The following is a 19,169-nucleotide window of genomic DNA, read 5'->3' on the forward strand; positions in this document are numbered from 1 at the left end:
TCTCTCTCTAAAAAAAATACTTTGAAAAAATACCATGATGATAAATGTCTGTGTACGAAAATCTCAGGATCCATCTCTGATTATCTTCTTAAGGTAAATTAGCAAAATATTATTACTGATACCAAAGGGGATTGCATTTTTAAAGCTATTGATATATATTTCAAGAATGTTAAGTTAATGAAAGAAAGTTTAATTGTGGTCTTAACTTGGAGGCCCCCCAACCCCCCCAAAAATAAAAAGGCAAAGGAAGGACTAGGAAAGGAATCAGAGAAGGAAATGGTGTGGCTGCTGCGTTCACCAGTGGGGGGAGCCCTGCTCCTGAATTCCCCAGCTCCGGTGTAGGAAGATGGACTGTCTTTGTCTTCAAGGCCGATTGCAAGATCCTCTTCTCCTCGCTTTGGGGTTCATGTAGCTGTGAATGAAGTTTGTGTTTGTTTTAACGTTGACTTGGGTCACATTTTGCCCCCTGTATTCTAGGCAGACTGTTTCAGCGTCAGATAGACCTGGGTTCTACCTTAGAGTTGGCTGAAGTTGAGCAGTTTGTTTAACCTTCTCAAACGTAAGTGAGGTGTGTGAGAGGTTCTCAAAACCCAGCTTTTGTTAGATGAGCTGCCCGTTGTCTCTAAAGATGCTCTGAACATGTGTCTTTAGGGCTCTGCAAAGAGCTGCTACACCTTCACAGGGTTTTGTGGGGGTCAGATGAGGACACAGAAGGTTCTTGGCTTATAGTGTTCAGTTAGCTGTCTACCTCCACCCCCACCCCAGTCTGCTGTGTCTGAGGAAGGGAAACCCTGGAAACCCTGGGACAATTCTGGTGTCAGATATTCTGCCCTTGTATCAGATCACAGTATAATTCATCCACCATACGTAATCATTATTTGGTTTAGAAACCACAGTTGCTGCTGATGCTTCCAACTCTAAAAAAAGATTCAGGGACATTCTCTCTAAGAGACACCAAATAGAACTATTGAAATAAAGACAAAGTAGGAAGCATGCTATTTTGGAGTAGAAATCATTGACCAGAGTATTTTGATTAAGAAGTAGTTACTATAATTGAACGCATTTAGCTGTGAAATTCATGGAAGTCATGGGAAAAAGGGAAACTGAGCCAATGTGTGTTTCTCGTTCTGGAGTGAAACAGACATGCCTTTGTAGAGTTCCAGACACATTTTCCGGGATCTTTAGCGATATTGGACAACTTGCCTTTCAAGAGCTTGGATTTGGAAGCCTCTTGCACACCCTCTGCAGTCCTCTTCCCCTTGGGGTATATATTGCCCGGTCTGCCTTCCTTAAAATCTTCCAGCACCCCAGCCCTGGCCAGTTGGGCTCAGGGGTAGAGCATTGGCCCACGGACCAATGAGTCGCAGGTTTGATTCCGGCCAAGGGCACGTGCCTTGGTTGCGGTTCATCCCTGGCCCTGGTTGGGGTTGTGCATGAGGCAACCAATCGATGTATCTCTCACATTGATGTTCCTCTCTCTCTCCCTCCCTCCACAATATCTGGACAAATAAAAAAATAAACTCCCTTAGGCATTCTCTAGGGCCTGCCCTGCACTTTGGCCTCTCTGTGGAACTGTGTCTACGGCTCTGACCGTCTCCGTTCTCTCTCCCGGAATCCTTAAGTAGGAAAAGATCTAATGGGCCAATATGTGAGCTGACCACAGTCGACCTCTTCCTCCTCTCACGTTGATAACTTCTTAGCCTTCAAATCTCAGTGTAAATGCCACTTCCTCGGGAGGCACTGCTTGGCCCCGAGCCTGCCTCAGGGCCCTTCCCTGTTACTTGTGGCTGTGGCATCACATATTCCCTCTCCTGTGGCTGTATTTGTCGTTACATTTTCTCTGTACTTCATAAGGATTGTGCTCTGTGGATCTCTGTTGGATCCCTAGAGCTTAGCGCTGTGCCTGGCACTTGCTGGATGCTTAATAAATATTGACTCTGGCCACCGGTCCCTAAAATGGACAGTATATCATGCCATTCATTCCACTTGGCATGGGTCCTTTCAGCCGCAGCATTCCGGGAAGCCATCCCCAAGTGCTGGAAGCTGGCATCCGAGATGCAGGCTGTTTCACTTTGTGCTTAATGGAGTAGTGCAGTATGACGTGACAGTGCTTTTGTCTGTTCCGTACCGCCGCCAGGAGACACGACGTGTTTGTGGATATGCGGAGGGTTACCTGTCCGTTATTCTTGTAAGGACATCATGCACTGTAACTCTCCGGGTCCCGGTGCGCATAGGAACACTGCTCCTTCCAAAATGCGGATCCCAGGTCCCATTGCCAGAGATGGAGGAATGCTGTTTCAAAGCTTTGTTCTTTTTATTAATGGACTATATTTTAGAACAATTTTAGATTCACAGAAAAATTGAGCAGAGGCTTCCCATACCCCTCTCACCTGTACACAGTCCCCGTTAGCATCTTATACCGTACACTTTTTATACTTCATGAACTAACATTGACGCATTATTATTAACCAAAGTCTGTAGTTTATTTAAGTTTCCTCATGTCCCCGCAATGTCCTTTTTCTGTCTCAGGGTCCCATCCAGGACACCACATGCCATTTAGTTGTTATACCTCCTTAGACTGCTCGGCTGTGATACTTTTCCAGACTGGCCTTGTGTTTGATGCCCTTGACTACTTGGAAGAGTGCTGGGGAGGTATTGTAGGGAGCCCCTCGAGTGGAATTTCCCTCACGATTAGACTGGGGCGATATGTTTTAGGGAGGAAGGCCACAGCGATGAAGTCCTGTTCGGCGCACATATAGGGAAGCTAGTACGCAGGATTCATGACTGTTGATGTTGACCTCGATCCCCTGGCTGAAGTAGTGTGTGTCGGGTGTCGTCACTGTAGTCACTCATTCGTTCCCCCTTCCATACTGTCCTCTTTTCAAGAAAGTCACTATTCACAGCCCACATTTAGGGAATAGGGAGTCATGCTGCTTCTCCTGAGGAATGCTTTCTGAGTTTTAATAATGAAGTATTTATTTTTCTGTGTATTAGAAAAAAATGAGTGTGTTAACTCTGCAGTCTTTTAACTGGATTACCCAGAAAAACCCGAGACAAAGGCTCATGCAAGAGTCCTTTTAGAGGGCACGTGACCTGGGAGCAGGAATGGGGGAGGGGCGTGAAGCGGGAGAAGGAAGAGCCAGTGCAGGTGTCCAGGACGGGTTAGGCTGATGTTCCGGGAGAAAGGAGGAAGCATCTCTCCACACTGCTGTCTGTGTGGCAAGGATCGCCTCTCACTGCAGGAGTTCCCGCGTGGGTCCTGCGGGGGCTCCCGGGCACCCCCTGGCCGGACGGTTCCCGCAGAGGTAGCTGCTGAAATGGTGCAGAGGGGTTCTTATGCACGTGATTTTGTGGATATTATTACTAAGTAGAATATATATATGTATTACCCCCCCCAATCAATCTCTTCACTCAATGCTTCTTGCTGGAAAGTTTTCTACACTCCCAGGCTGAATTCACCTGTGTTGTGTGTGTGTGTTTTTTTTTATTAAATATATACATAGCTTTTATTTTTCCCTAACATTTAAATTTCTGATCCATTTTTAATTAAATATATGGTTTGAGGGCTGGACCAATTACATCCTTTTCTATCTGGTTTTTCAGTTATCCCATTACTACATATTAAAAATTCCATTTTTGTCCTGGCTGGATGTCTCAGTTGGTTGGAGCATTGTCCTATCCACTAAAAGGTTGCAGGTTCTGTTTCTGATCAAGGCAGATACCTAGTTGTAGGTTCCATCCCCAGTTGGGGCGTATACGGGAGATAACTGGTTAATGTTTCTCTCTCACATTGATGTTTCTCTCTCCCCCTCTTCCTCTCTCTAAAATCAATAGAAATATATCTTCAAGTGAGGATTAAAAGATAACAATAATAATAATAAATTCTGTTTTCTGGGAGCACCCTTCCAGTTGCTAGATGCCTGATCCATGATTCACTTAATAAAGCCAATTAGATCTTCACAGTCAGTCAATCAACAAAAATTCCATTTTCTCCCAATGTTTTGAAATGCTATCTTATTTAATTAATTTGACCTATTTCTGGATTGTCTACTGTGCTCGTTGGTCTGTGTTTATTCATGTGCCAACACCTCACTTTTAATTAAAGAGGCTCTGTAATATGTTTTAATATTCAGCAGGGCTAATACTCTCTTACTATTCTACTGAGTTGATTTTAAAGAAAAAGGTTAAGTCGCCCTGGCCGGTTTGGCTCAGCGGTTGGAGCGTCCGCCTGCGGTCCGGAGAGACCCGGGTTCGGTTCCCGCTAAGGGCACGTACCTCGGTTGAAGTTTGTCCCCGGCCCTGGCTGGTCGTGCGGGTGGCAGCCACTTGATGTGTCCCTTTCACCTCGATGTTTCCCTCTCTTTCTCTTCCTCTCTCTCCCTCCCACTCTATCTGTGCAAGAAGTGGAAAAATGTCCTCGGGTGAGGATAAAAAAATAAAAATAAAATAAAATAAAAAGGTTAAGTAATAGTATTCATGTTAAACAGACATGACAAAAACCTTGAATGACCAAGATTTGGTAAGTAGTACTTTAACCCAGAGGGACAAGTCCTGAATGGCATAATTCAGGCATCCGCTGCCCCTGAGGGGAGAATCTCATTGATGACCTGGTGCCTGTGGTTTTTGGATTTGAGTCGCAGGAGACATGAGTGAGACTGGAGGTCACTCACAGACAATGACCTTTTCAGGATCAGATTGTTAGCATGGCAAGGCACCTCCTACCCGTCCCCCAAATTATTAATGAAACCACAGGGCTTTTTTGGAGATTTCTTAACCTGTAAAAAAATACTCATTTGTAAAATCATAGCAAGTCAGATTCAGAAACTTAGAATTCCTCTAAGATCAGTGGTTTTTACCCCTCACTGGGCATCAGAAACACTTGAAAGGCCCTTTTCCCTGCCCTCTCCCCAATGCCAAGGACCTAGCTCAGAGATTCCATTAACCTGGAGTAAGGTGTGTTGTTGTCTTTTGAGAGTCTCCATTTCCAGCAGTGAGTTATGTTGGATTGTAGATTGGAAGGCATGATGACATTACTTTTGATTAATGCTTTGTTTTAATTGGGATTTCATGGTTTTCCATTAGTCAACTGTCATTGCCAGGCTTTGTTTTTCCATACCCCAGACGGTTTCATCCAGTCCTGATTTGGATAGTTCCTCAGGAAAGACTCACATTTCAAAACTGCAAAAGTCGTAGAGACCAGTTAGAGTGTGTTGGAAATCTCCCCTCTGGTTCCGTCGTAGACGAGGTCGTGTTAGGTTGTGTTGGACTTGAGGAGTCGTCTTCCGGCAGGGGACTATCAAGTTGTTTGAGCCAGACCTACTGGGTGAAATGTTAAAAAAGACCATCCATTCGAAGGCACGGGAGAGCCCCACGCAGAAAGGGTTGCAGAGCCAAGGCTGGGAGAGGGCGGGCAGGCAGGCCTGGCACCTGGCACCGTTTCTCCCCGCGAAGCACTTGTCAGCTGAGAGGATGGTAAGGGCTTTAGGCAGATTCATGGGACCGGGAAGATAAAAATTGGTGTTCAGGCCTGGCCGGTGCGGCTCAGTTGGTTGGAGCATCATCCCGTACGTCAAAATGTTTCGGGTTTCCCCTGGCTGGTTTGGCTCAGCAGTTACAGTGTCAGCCTATGGACCAAAGAGTCGCAATTTCGATTCCAGTCAAGGGCACATACTTTGGTTGCAGTTCAGTCCCCCGCCCTGGTCGAGGTTTTACAAGAGGCAAGCAGTCAATGTGTCTCTGTCACATCGTTGTTTCTCTCTCTCTCTCTCTCTCTCTCTATCTCTCTCTCTCTCTCTCTCTCTCTCTCTTTCTCTTTCCCTCCTTCCCACTCTATCTGATGATAAATGCAGAAAAATATCCTCAGGTGAAGGTTTAAGAAAAAAGCTTGCGGGTTTGATTCCTGGTCAGGGCACATACCCAGGTGGTAGGTTTGATCCCCGATTGGGGCTCATAGGAAAGTAACCAATCAATGTTTCTCTCTCTCTTTCTCTGTCCCTCTTCCTCTCTCTCTAAAAAAAAAAAAAAAATCAATTAAAAACGTATCCTCAGTGAGGATAAAAAAAACTGCTGTTCAGAATCTACCAGGAGGAGGAGCCTAGTAAACACCCCAGGTTTTCATAGGGCTCCGTTTAGATACAAGGGTGAACCGGAAGTCGCTGGCCCCTCCAGAACTGGAGCACTGCCCTGATCTCAGTCTCTGAGTACATTAAGGTGCCCGGGGTGTGATTACGCTGCCTACCTGCCTGTCAGAGCCAAAGGAAACCCTCTCTAGAGGAGCCTCACACTGTCCGTAGAGTTTTCATACACAGTGAGTGGCACTCAGTCAGGCGGGATCCAGTCTCTGCCCTGGCTAGTTTAGCTCAGTGGTTAGAGCGTTGGCCTGAGGACTGAAGATTCTCGGGTTCGATTCCTGGTCAAGGGTCAGGTTCTACCAGGGTCGTTCAGAGGCGACCAGTGGATGTGTCTCTCTCACATCGATGTTTCTCTCTTTCTCCCTTTCTCTCTCTCTCTCTCTCTCCCCCTCCCACTCTATCTGAAGATAAATGGAAAAATATCCTTGGGTGAGGATTAAAAAAACAAGAATGAAGTCGAACCCCTACTTCACACCATATGCAAAAGTTATCTCAAAATAAACAATGAACTTAAATGTAAGAGGCAAAGCTTTAAATCTCTTATAGAGAAAATATAAGAGTAAATCTTCAAGGCCTTGGAGTAAGTGATAGTTTCTTAGAAATGACACCAAAATACAAATGGTGAAAGAAAAAAATTTGTTGGGTTTCATGAAAATTAAAAATTTTTTTTAGTATGTGCTGCCAACCATACTATCAAGAAAATGACGACACAGAACAGGAGAAAATTTTTGCAAATCATATATTTGATTAAGGACTCAGATCTAGAATATATAAAGAATTTATAATTCAATAATAAAAGAAAACTCAAATTAGAAATGGACAAATGATTTAAATGGTCACTTCTCCAAAGAAGATATACAAATGGCCAGTAAGCCTATGCAAAGGTGCACAGCTCCATTAGACATGAGCAAATGCAAACTAAAACCACAGTGAGATCCCTCTTCGCCCCCATTAAGATGTTGGTGAGGATGTGGATAACCTTACACGTTGGGTAAATGGCTGTGTGGATGTAAAACTCCTACTGGAAACCTCACTCATTGCTGGGGAGAATGTAAAAGGGTGCAGCTGTTTGGAAAACAGTCTGGCAGTTCTTCAAACTGTTAACATCGAGTTACCGCCCTGGCCGGTTTGGCTCAGCAGTTAGAGCGACGGCCCGAGGATCAAAGAGTCTTGGGTTTGATTCCTGATCAAGGGCATGTACCTGGGTTGCAGGTTATCCCTAACCCCCCCAGATGAGGTCGGGGTCGTGCAGGAGGCAACCAATTGGTGTCTCACATCAATGTTTCTCTCTCCCTCCCTCCCTCTCTTCCACTCTATCTAAAAATCAATGAGCAAATATCCTTGGGTGAGGATTAACAATCAATCAATCAATAAATGTAGAGTTACCACATGACCCAGTATTTCCACTCCTAGACATATACCTGAGAAAAATTAAAACATATCCACACATAGGAGCATTATTCATAATACTGAATAGTGGAAATAACTCAAAAATCTGTGTACTGATAAATGGATAAACAAAATAGGTATATTTATACAGTGGAATATTACTCAGCAATAAAAAGGAATGAAGTACTGATATTGATACATGAATGAACCTTGAAAACATGCCAAGTGCACAAGCCAGTCACAAAATGGCACGTTATGTGGTTCCATTTATATGAAATGTCCAGAAAAGACAGTTGCATAGACAGAAAGTAGCTTAGTCGTTACTGGGGCTCAGGGTGGGAATGGGAGTGGCTGCTAGTTGGTTTCTTTGGGGGATGAGGAATACCTCCCCAAATTAGATTGCAGTGATAGTCATACCACTGCATGAATACACTAAAAAAAAAATCATTGTTTACTTCAAATAAGTGAATTTTATGGAATAAAAATCTGTTTCTCAATCTGTTTAAAAAACAACTGAACTTACTGCTTTCCCTTCCAGACTTGTCTTCTTCCAGAATCCTCATGCTCAGTGAGATGCACACTGTGATCCAAAATAGAAACCCGGAGGCTTGATGGAGTCAGTGAATCACCTCCCACCACATCCAGGTGGACACGGCATCACACTTCTTCCTCCTTAAAACCCCTTTTGCCTGTGCCCTTCCCTCCAGAGCCGTGATACTGATTTAATTCGGGTCCCCTTCCCTCCAGAGCTGAGATACGGATGTAAGTCGGGTCCCCTTCCCTCCAGAGCTGAGATACGGATGTAAGTCGGGTCCCCTTCCCTCCAGAGCTGAGATACGGATGTAAGTCGGGTCCCCTTCCCTCCAGAGCTGAGATACGGATGTAAGTCGGGTCCCCTTCCCTCCAGAGCTGAGATACGGATGTAAGTCGGGTCCCCTTCCCTCCAGAGCTGAGATACGGATGTAAGTCGGGTCCCCTTCCCTCCAGAGCTGAGATACGGATGTAAGTCGGGTCCCCTTCCCTCCAGAGCTGAGATACGGATGTAAGTCGGGTCCCCTTCCCTCCAGAGCTGAGATACGGATGTAAGTCGGGTCCCCTTCCCTCCAGAGCTGAGATACGGATGTAAGTCAAGTCTTCATCATTATTTAGATACCACAGTTACATTTCACCTTGGTCCTCTTCCTCTTAAGATGTCTCCTCTGTACTTTATTAAGTTGTTAATACTCAGATCTGAGTTCATCTCTTCCTAAGTTTCTTCAGGATATTTCTGTGACTTTCTGGATGAAGTCATGACTCCTTAGCATAGAAGTAAAGTCTTGCAGGAACTGGCCTCTCTCTGCCTCTTCAGATTAATTTCCTCTGCTCTCCTTACAAGGACCCTCCCTTCACACATTCTTTGCCTCTGATACTTCCCCTGGTTGTAATGCCACGTCAGATGACCCACAACCTCGTGTGGCTACCATGTTGCATAGCACCGATTACTGAACAGTCCCATCAGATTCGTAAATATTTGTTGAAAATGTCACAAGCTTCGAGGAAGTTAAGAAGCCAGCAGGAGGGAGGGAAGAGATAAACCACAGAACTTATATGCATGTAAGCATAACCAGTGGACACAGACAACAAAGCCGGGGATGGGGTGGGGGAGATGGGGAGGAGGGTGTCAATGGGGGGAAAAAGGAGAAACATCTGTAACAAAAATGAAATTTAAAAAAAAGAAGAAGAAGAAACCAGCAGGAAAGGATAACATAGATGTTTAGTGGTCACGATGCAGTTTCTTTCGTCTTGTTACTCTTGCCTAAAGGGCAGGAGGCTGGCGGTCCTGTACGTGTTAACCAGCGTGTAGGCTCGTCCTTTATATAATGCTGGTCAGGAGACGGGCTGTCTGACCCACAGTGGGCATGTGGTATCTGCTCAGTGTCCATTGACGGGGGTGCATGGTTCTGATGCTGAGAGAGAAACGGGTTAGGGCAGGGAGGGTGCCGGCAGCAGGGGTGGCAGTGCAGCTGGCAGGGTGGTGGCAGTCAGTCATGTGAGGAAGGGGCTGAGAGAGTGCTGGGCTTGGATGCAGGAGAGCTGAGTCCAGGCTGGGCTCTGCCTGGGCTCACTGGTGGTCTTGGTGAACCATTTTCCTCCTTGGAGCCTCACCATCATCCTCTACTTGGGCAAGGAGGGTATTGAACTCCGCGACACCCATGGGCCCTTCCACGTTGGTAGCCTGTGGGTCTGTGGATCTTTCTGGCTCAGGAAGACAGACCTATTCAGGGTGTTAGACCTCCAAAATTAGGGTATCCCTGGCCTGTGTGGCTCGGTTGGAGTGTTGTCCCGTATATCAAAAGGTTACAGGTTCAGTCCCTGGTTGGGGCATGTACAGGAGGCAACCAATCCATGTTTCTCTCTCTCTCTCTCTCTCTCCCCTTCCCTCCCGCTCTCTTTCTCTCTCCAAAATCAATAAACATATCCTTGAGTGAGGATTTAAAAAACCCAGCCAGTGTGGCTCAGTGGATTGAGTGTCATCCCATGGACTGAGAGGTCCTGATTTGATTGCTGGACAGGGTACGTGCCCAGGTTGTGGGCTCGATCCCCAGTGGGAGGCGTGCAGGAGGCAGCCAATCAATGTTTCTCTCTCACATTGATGTTTCTCTCTCTCTCTCTAAAAAATCAGTAAAAACATATTTTTTAAAAATCACCAAAAGAAAATTAGGGCAAAACTAAATCACACGATGCCATAACATAAATACTCCTTTTCTTGGTTGCTCGATTCGGGAGACGTGGTCCCGATGTAAGTAAAGTCCAGATTCTGCTCCCTGGGCCCGATTCGGGGGCTGAAGGCCCAGCTTTACTTTCCCGCCCTCCTCGCCCTCCCCAAAGGGAAGCACTGTCTGCAGTTCCCATTCTGTTATCAGGCATGCTAGGCCTTGCAAGGCTTGGCTCGGTCAAGCTCACATGACCTGGCTCTGTGGTCTCCCGTCTATCAAGTGCGGTAGTCACCCCCGCCTTGCCTGCCATGGCGGCTGGTTCCTTGGCCATAGGAGACGATGGATGAGAAATACTTTTAAAGGATTCTAGAAATGTGAGTCGAGCTGTCACGAAGGTGCTACACAGTGGGAGCATGGACACGTGGTTTTGTGAGGGGTCAGCTGGCGGCATTTCCTCTTCAACAGCGGAAAGAAGCAAGAGTTCCCATCTTCGTCATTAGGGGACTGGAACCGAAATCCCGGGCACCCGGCACCGGGGCCGGCTCGCTCCTTCTGAGCTGTGGTGGGAACAGACGGCTGGGCAGGGGTTCCGGCCAGATCAAGGCAGCTTCATTTCCAGTTGGACAGGGATTAGACCATTCTGGGAAAGCTCGTGAAGGCCAGTCCACCATTAATAATTAATAAAACCTGCATGTTTGTCAGATTTTAAAGGCTACCTAAGTTTAGTTTATTGGAGCCAAGAGGCTATAAAATAAACTGACTCCCAAAACTCACATGAAAATAACAGTCTTTCCATTCGTATAGTATCTTATAGGGTACAAAGAGCTGTCACACATATGACAGCATCCCAAGCGGTCCGTGAATCCTAGACTCATTTCATAGGTGAGAACATGGAGGCTCAGAGAAACCACTTGCCCAGCATCACACAGCTTGTCATTGGCAAACTAGGACTGGGCGGAAAGAAGAACTAGCTTTTGTTGAACTTTTGCTAAATGCAAACGGCTTTCACATTTGCTATCATTTAATTCATAGATGGTACAATCCCATTTTATAGATGAGGAAACAAGATCAGAGGGGTTAAAATAAACTGTTCGAGGCTCATAGCTCAGAAGTGACAGAGCTGATGTTGAAATCCAGCTGTTTGGCTCCAAAGCTTGATACTGCTACACTGTACAGACAGTCCCTGACTTCACAATGGTCCCACTGACCACATATGGCTTTACGATGGTACAAGAGTGATAAGCATTGAGTGGAAACCATGCTTTGCATTTTGCCCTTTCCCTGAGCTGTGGATGTACAGTACAATACTCTCTCGATGCTGGATGGCCGCTGCCAGCCAGCCACACAGTCATGAGGGTAAACTGCCCATACCTTACCGTGTGTCCATGTGTCCGATGATTCCACCTAACTGGAGGCTAATGGGAGTGTTCCGAGCAAGGGTTAGGTAGGCTCGGTGAAGCTGTGATGTTCAAGTAGGTCAGGGGTACTCTGTGCATTTTTGACCTGTGATATTTTCAACTTACGATGGGTTCATATGGATGTAACTTCATCGTAAGTCCAGGAGCATCTGTATTGCCCCTCGACTCATTTATTCTTCATTCATTCAACAAATATTTATTAAATGCTTGGCAGCATTCTAGGCCGAGGATCTCACTCCTCAGCTTGCTCTTTCTCAGGGGTCTCTAATTCAAGATAGCGCCTATCACATTGATGCTGTTGGAATAGAAGGTGTTCATACTGTGCACTATCCGTGTGCTGGGCAAGTGTGTATGGAATAGTGTTACTGTTTTATAGAAACCAGTCCTGTGCATTGTTAAAATTTAGCAACACAGGAAAATACCAGGAAATAAAGTTCAAACGACCAGTGGATGTCAGTCCCCCAGAGATGAGCAGTTGTTAGCATCTTGACTAACATGCTTCCAAACATCTCTTCGTGCATATGTAAATACACACAGAAGCATAATAATAATGGGACAGCTGTGTGTACTGAGCTATTCCGTAGTGGCTCCAGGCAGAGCAGTCCATGTGCGTTATGTCATTTGATCCTGCCAAAACCCTGCGAGATGATCATGTTACCACGTGTTACTCGGGAGGAAACTGATGCTTAGAACAGTGAAGTAATTTGCCCGAGGTCAAGCAGTAGTAAGTTCTCTGAGTCTAAATACCAAGCTTGTAACTACTGTGCCTGTTGTACATAACAGTGCGGAAAGGATGCACTGTGGGCTCTTTTCTACAACTTGCTTTTTTGTTTGATTCATGCAGGTGTCTATTATTCAACACTCATTCATAATTTGTAATAATTCTCTGCAGTGTTTTTACTCGTCTGTAGTCACATCTATACAATTAATGAGGGTCTGTGTTTATAATGACTCTTTGTGTGTATCATCCTTTGTTTGATCAATCCCTTGTTGATGGGTATTTAGTTTATTTCCAGTTTTGTTTTGTTTTTATCCTCACCCAAGGACATTTTTTTATTTTTTGTTCAGATAGAGTGGGAGGGAGGGAGGGAGGGAGGGAGGGAGGGAGAGAGAGAGAGAGAGAGAGAGAGAGAGAGAGAGAGAGAAAGAAACATCGACGTGAAAGGGACACATCAAGTGGTTGCCACCCACCCAACCCAACCAGGGCCGGGGACAAACTGCAACCGAGGTACATGTCCTTAGCGGAAACCGAACCCGGGTCTCTCTGGACCGCAGGCCGACGCTCTAACTGCTGAGCCAAACCGGCCAGGGCTATTTTCGGTACTTGACTCTGTCAAGTCATACTAGAATCCACCCCTTTGTGGCTTTGGTAAACCCTTCCTGTCTGCGGGTAAGAACACTGGAGTCAGGCGTGTGTGTGATCCACACGGCCACTTTTGAACGCTGTTGTCTTGGGCCAATTATTTCATCTCTCTGTTCCTCAGGTTCTCCATCTGTAAAATGGGAACAATAACAGAACCCGACTCCTGGCTGCTCCCCCAGGGTTAAGTTAGCTGGCACATGTAAAGTCCGTGGAGCAGGACCTGGAACATAAGAGCTGCAGGGTAAATGCTGCCGTCACCTTGGGGTGCTGGCTGGGTGCTGACCATTCTTCACTCGAATTGCCATGGGTCCTTCTGGGGAGGTGGCTCTGGATCCCTTCTGCTCACTGTGAAGAGGGGAGCACCTTGAGAGGGTCACTTGCTTGTCCTGTGAGGCCATCAGCATGAAACTTTGTATTTTCTGGGATCAACTAATGCCCTTACGGCCAAATGGGACTTCTGTGCTTATTTGCCTTTTCAGACCCTCTTTTTCTGTTCAGTTTTAGCCTAGACATTTCTGACCATCCGGACAGCAGTTTAATGCCGTTGGAAGTGTCACGTGGTTTTAGCTGTTTTACCTGGATTTCATATAAGTTATTTTCACGAGAAGCATTGATCTGAAACACCTCGTTCACCATTACTGGAAATGGAAAGTCACTCTGAGTGGTTTTTTAAAGCTCAGTGCCGATCTCTACCCTTTAGTCACATCGTGGCCCTCCTAGAAAATGGCAGCCCCTGTGTGCCACACTCGGGAGTTGGACGTAGCTGCTTGCAGAGGGAGTGACTGGCCCGGGGCTGGGGCTCTGGCTCACAGGGGCTGAGGGACCCAGGTGCCAGCTCGCCTTCCCTGGTGGGGGCAGCCAGTGAGGGGCACACCTTGAGAGGATGCACTGACTCTCCGTTCAAGGGGACAGGCACTTAGAGGAGTGCGGCCCTGACAGCTTCTCTGCTGTCCCCTGGCCTCCCAGCGGCGGGTACAGAGCAGTGCTTCTGCACCTCGCGCTGTTGCCCTTGGGGCCAGTACGTCTCTGTTGTGCAGGGCTGTCCTGTACAGGGCAGGGTGTTTAACAGCATCCCTGCCTCTACCCAGTAGCCTTCCCCCACCCCCAGCTGCAACAACCGAAATGTCTCCAAACAGTGCCAAATGACCTGGGGAGGGGTGCACAGTCACCCCCCATTGAGAATCACAGGTATCCTTAGAGCAGCCAGTGGTCCTCAAGCTTGACCCAGCATCAGAATCCCTGGAAAGCTTGTTACAGCAGAGTGCTGGGTTCCGCTTTCCCCCAGGCTCCGGTTCAGTTAGTCTGGGAGGGCCTGAGAAGTCTCATCTTTGATAAGAAATCTCCCAGGTGGTGCTGAGGCTGCTTGTGGACCCCCCTCTTTATTATTATTATTTTTTTTATCCTCACCCGAGGACATTTTTCCATGTTGACAGGGCGGGAGGGAGAGAGAGGAAGAGAGAAAGAGAGAGAGAAACATTGACGTGAAAGGGACACATCAAGTGGCTGCCACCCACACGACCCAACCAGGGCCGGGGACAAACTGCAACCAAGGTACGTGCCCTTAGCGGGAACCGAACCCGGGTCTCTCTGGACCACAGGGTAACGCTCTAACTGCTGAGCCAAAACGGCCACTGGTGTGAAGGAAAAGCATCAACTTAGAAGTCAGGAGACACCCTTCTTGTTCCATCTGTAACAGTAGTCGTGGGACCCTACTCAGAGTGCTCTGTTTTTCTCCTTTGATCAAAATGAGATCAGTTCGGCATTTTTCCCAGGTCACACCATAGTAATGAACTCTGTGAAACCCTTCAAAGTCCATTTTCTTGGGATATAATGCAGTGGTTCCCAAAGTGTGGTTCATTCAGTGCCTGTGTCCTTTTCATTCTCTTTTCTTCTGTTCAGCATCTGCTGCAGGATCTCAGGAAGGTAGTATCGTCCAAGAGTTGAATGGTTTGAGAATGAGATTTAGAAAATAACCAAGTGTTCATTTCTCTCATGTTAGGGAGCGTACAACTTTTAAAAAAGAACTACAGTTCCAAATTTAATCAGCTGCCTACTTAACCCCAGCTCAGTATCAGCCATCCATGGAAGGTTTTAACCCCTTTGTCCTCATACCTGCTCATTCAAGCCCAGCGCTGTCTGCTGGGAGTCTGAGCTTTTTGTAGGGAGGAATATAAACACACCAAGACCCATGCAAATGGGACTCTTTGGAAAAGAAGAAGTTGTGCTATTTGGGATGAGAAAAAACACCACCCTTTTACATTCTAGCAGGAAATCAGAAATAGAGAAAGCCTGATTTTCAGAAATAAAATGTGAGAAAGAAAAACTGACTTTTTGAAGAGGCAAAATACATGTATCTAAAGCAGGACTTCTCAAATTTCAACCCTCACAGGCGTCTGTCTATTCAGGCAATTTCTTTATCATTGTCTCTGCGCCACCCCCCCCGCCCCCCCTGCCCCCCCCCCCCCCCCCCGCCCGCAGACGGGACAGGTGCGTGGTCAGCGTTGGTCCCTGCACTCCCTGCCTTGGGTTCAGACAGGGACAGCTACTGCCTTTGAGGGCAGCAGAGGTGCCTTCCGGCCTGCGTTTGATTTTACAAACACATTTATACCTCTCCTTTCCTTTGCTCCCCTCAAAATGAAATATCTTCATCCCTGCCTTGCCTGTAGGCGCTAGGCATTCCCAGTGTTCATTCATTTGGCCTCTACTATGGCCGAATGCTGTGCCCATCCCCAAAATCTGTGCTTTAGAATCCTCATTCCGTATGTGCCCGAGTTAGGAGGTGAGGGCCTTTGGGTGATTAGATTATGGGGTGGGGCCCTCAAGAATGGGATTAGTGTCCTTATCAAGGAGACCTGGCCAGCTCCCAGTCCTTCCCACCAAGTGAGGACACAGTGAGAAGTCTTCCACCTGGAAGAGGCCCTTGCCTGACCCCAGTCTTCCAGCCTCCAGGCTGAGAAAGCCCGTTTGTTGATAAGCCGCCTGGTCTGGGCTACTTTATTGTACCACAACCTGAATGGACTAAGACAGTCTCGTTTCTGATGGCTCCCGTTGGCCTAGTCCCCAGAAACCCCTTCCTCACTTAGCCTCTTGAAAGACATGGAACACCCCAACAGCCTTCAGAATCCAGTTGGTTTTTTGTGTTTTGTTTTTTCCAGTTCTTTAGATCATTTAATTGATTTATGTGTTTATTCATTCCAATTCCCAGCCTCTGGGAAATGCAGACTTTGAACAAGACGTTCTCTTATGCGCTAGATTTGTTCTTTGACTTCGTGTCATTGCACCTGTTAGTGTAGGTTGGGTTTATGTGCGCCTCTGTTGTGGGTTTGCTTTGTGACTTCCAAGCGTGGTTATATTGGGAAGAAGGGGTGATAGGGGTGGGTTTGTGAAGTTAGGAAATTAGAGTTAATTGTGGTAACCACCTCAGAATAACCAGAGCCTGGGGGAGGGGTTATATGAATCAGAGTCTATGAATCAGACATTCCCTTTCTCATCTGTAAGAGACCCACACGTGTGATAGTGGAGAGGGTTCAGAGAAACATGGAAAGCTGGAAGTTCAGGAAAATATGCCCCTCCCCCAAATTTTAGGAACACTAAGCAGTAATGTAGAATTGAATTCAGTCATTTGAAGGATTTTCACAAAATAAGAGGATGTAAATAAGGCAGACGCAAAAATGGACCAGATAGGAAAGAACTTCTTATCATGTAGTCCACTGCAGTGGATGATAAGCCAGTTCAGATATTTAAAGGGCGTTGTAGGAAAATCATCCAAAATTTGGAGAAAAGATTATTGTGTGCCTTTTCAGTATCACTGAAGGGATGTTCTTGGAGAAGACTTACTTTTGTAAAGTTAAATGTTAACTTGCAGGAAATTGGTAAGTTACAAATGGTTTTTTGTGCAGTAGAGATCTAAAATTGATTTCTGTTTAGTAGAAAAGATGACCTCAGGTTAGTTACGCTTTAATTGCTCTGTGGTACATTAACCAGTTTGGATCTAAGTTTGAAGATTATCACAGCTTTCTTTTCACTCACCAACCATATGCGAGTGTGTTTCCCGTATTACCTTTGGACCAGCTTTGCCGTCTATGTGCTGGTCCCTCACCAGTGAGTTAAGTCAGTCCTTGACATATGCATGCTGTCTATTTGTGTGAGAATTAGGTTTTCAGCTTTTTGAGAATTATACTTTGACAGAATGAGTGCATATTGAGGAATAAGCGTCTTGGGTGGCTAGGCTGAGTAGAGTTTGAGTAATTTGACTTGGAGGTCACCTTAGCCCTGAATGCCCCCAGTTATGTCTTAGCTAAATTCTCTCTTGGGTACTTGGATAGTAAGTTGCATTTATGTGTCATCTCACTATATGGCCTGGCTGACTGCTTAAAATTCCTGCTTTATCAAGATCTCAGATGGCACAGAGTAGAAAAGGATAGTTTCTGTTGTTAATAATAGTACAGTTATTTACTTATAAAACATTTGTAATTTACAGAACATTGGCACCCCTGCTATTGTATTTGGCTCTCACAGTCTCTTTGTGGGGGACAGGGCAGGAATTATCCACATTGTGTAGGTGGAAAAGGTGAGGCTCTGGGCTCTGGCAGGTAAAGTCATTTGCCGAAGGGCACTGGGCTGGTGAGGAGCGGAGCTGGGACCGCAGCCCAGCTCTTTGCACTCCGAGCTCACGGCCACCTAAATGGCACGGCCGGGACTCCAGGGGATCTTGATGAGAACGGCGAGCTGATGGGAAAACACCCGAACACCAACGGTAACGTGAGATCCTGTGCCATCGCCTCCGACACCGTGGGCGCTGAGTCACCAGTCCTGACCCCCATGCGGAGTTCTGAGTGTGCGGGGTCTGCCCTGACGGTTGGATTCCTGAAGTGCAGGGACCGAGCGGTGCGGATTCATAGCCGGTGCCCAGGAAATATTTCTCAGCTGAATGTGTGAATCTGCTTTATATGCCTTTATCTTCTTGATTCTCCCTCTACTCCTGGTAGGATTTTCTCGGCCAGAGTCTGTGTAGGTCGTCCCTCGTTGATCGCGGTTAATCCGATCCAGACCCTACGACTGCACCTGGTGTTGAAGGATTCCTGGGTGCTCGAACACATAGGCCTGCGGTCCATATGTACAGTAATTTTAATTTTAATTCTAATACAGGGGTGTATAATTGGCTCAGACAACCGAGCACGCGCTGTGTCATCTCCACTGTCTCGATCAACTTTTTAATGAATATATTTGAAAAAACTGCGATAGAGTGAAGCCGCGAAAGTCGAAGTGCGAAGTGGCGAGGGACAGCTGTACTCTCCTCATTTGCTTCCCCCAGTGGTCGGGGGCCCGGTGACACCTGCTGCTCACAGTTGGTGTGTTTTCATCCTGGATTTGCACGTCGGCTTCTCAGGAGCCACCGCGCGCTTGCGTGTCCAGTGCCTGAGGTAGCGCAGTGTCTTGCCGGGACAGCAGGGCCAGTTGGGCAGCTGTGACGCCCAGATGAGACTAGAGAGAGGAAGTGCGTCCGGACACCAGGCTGGATGTGAGGACACGAATGTAGAGCCTCCGCAGTGTCTGCGCTGGGGGCAGCCAGGTGTTTCAGCCTGAGTCTGGGCCCTTCCTGCTGGAGGAGGGGACCACCTGGCAGCTGGAGGAGGGGACCACCTGGCAGCTGGAGGAGGGGACCACCTGGCAGCTGGAGGAGGGGACCACCTGGCAGCTGGAGGAGGGGACCACCTGGCAGCAGGGCCTCCGGGGCTCTTCCACTGCCTCTTCAGCCAGAACCATCTCCCGTCGTCGGTTTTATGTTCACTGCAGCCCTGCGTCCCATTAAGTGATGTCTGAGAGAGCGAAAGGCTGAGAACGAGTGTGTGGCGAAGGAGGCCTCTGCCCAGAGCGGGACATGCTTTGTCTGCGCCTTGAGTGGCCGGTGGACAGCCCGGGGTGGCATTTCTTTCAAACGCTGTGTAATCTCAGAAGTGCCGTGCGTGAGGGGTGGAGCGGTCAGGAGTCATGGACCCTCTCTTATGTCCTTGCTCCTGACCCTTTGGTGAGGTCCAGTGGGAGTGCCTAGCCTTTGAAACGGACTCCGTTCCCGATGTGGTACCAAGGCCCTGTCACCTCGGGCTTCCACCCGACCCTTCCCAGGCAGCTGAGGCCACCCTTCGGTCCTTACTGGTCTCTTGCCTGGCCA

This window comes from Molossus molossus, unplaced genomic scaffold (genome assembly GCF_014108415.1).
Source record: "Molossus molossus isolate mMolMol1 unplaced genomic scaffold, mMolMol1.p scaffold_m16_p_1, whole genome shotgun sequence".
Lineage (NCBI taxonomy): Eukaryota > Metazoa > Chordata > Mammalia > Chiroptera > Molossidae > Molossus > Molossus molossus.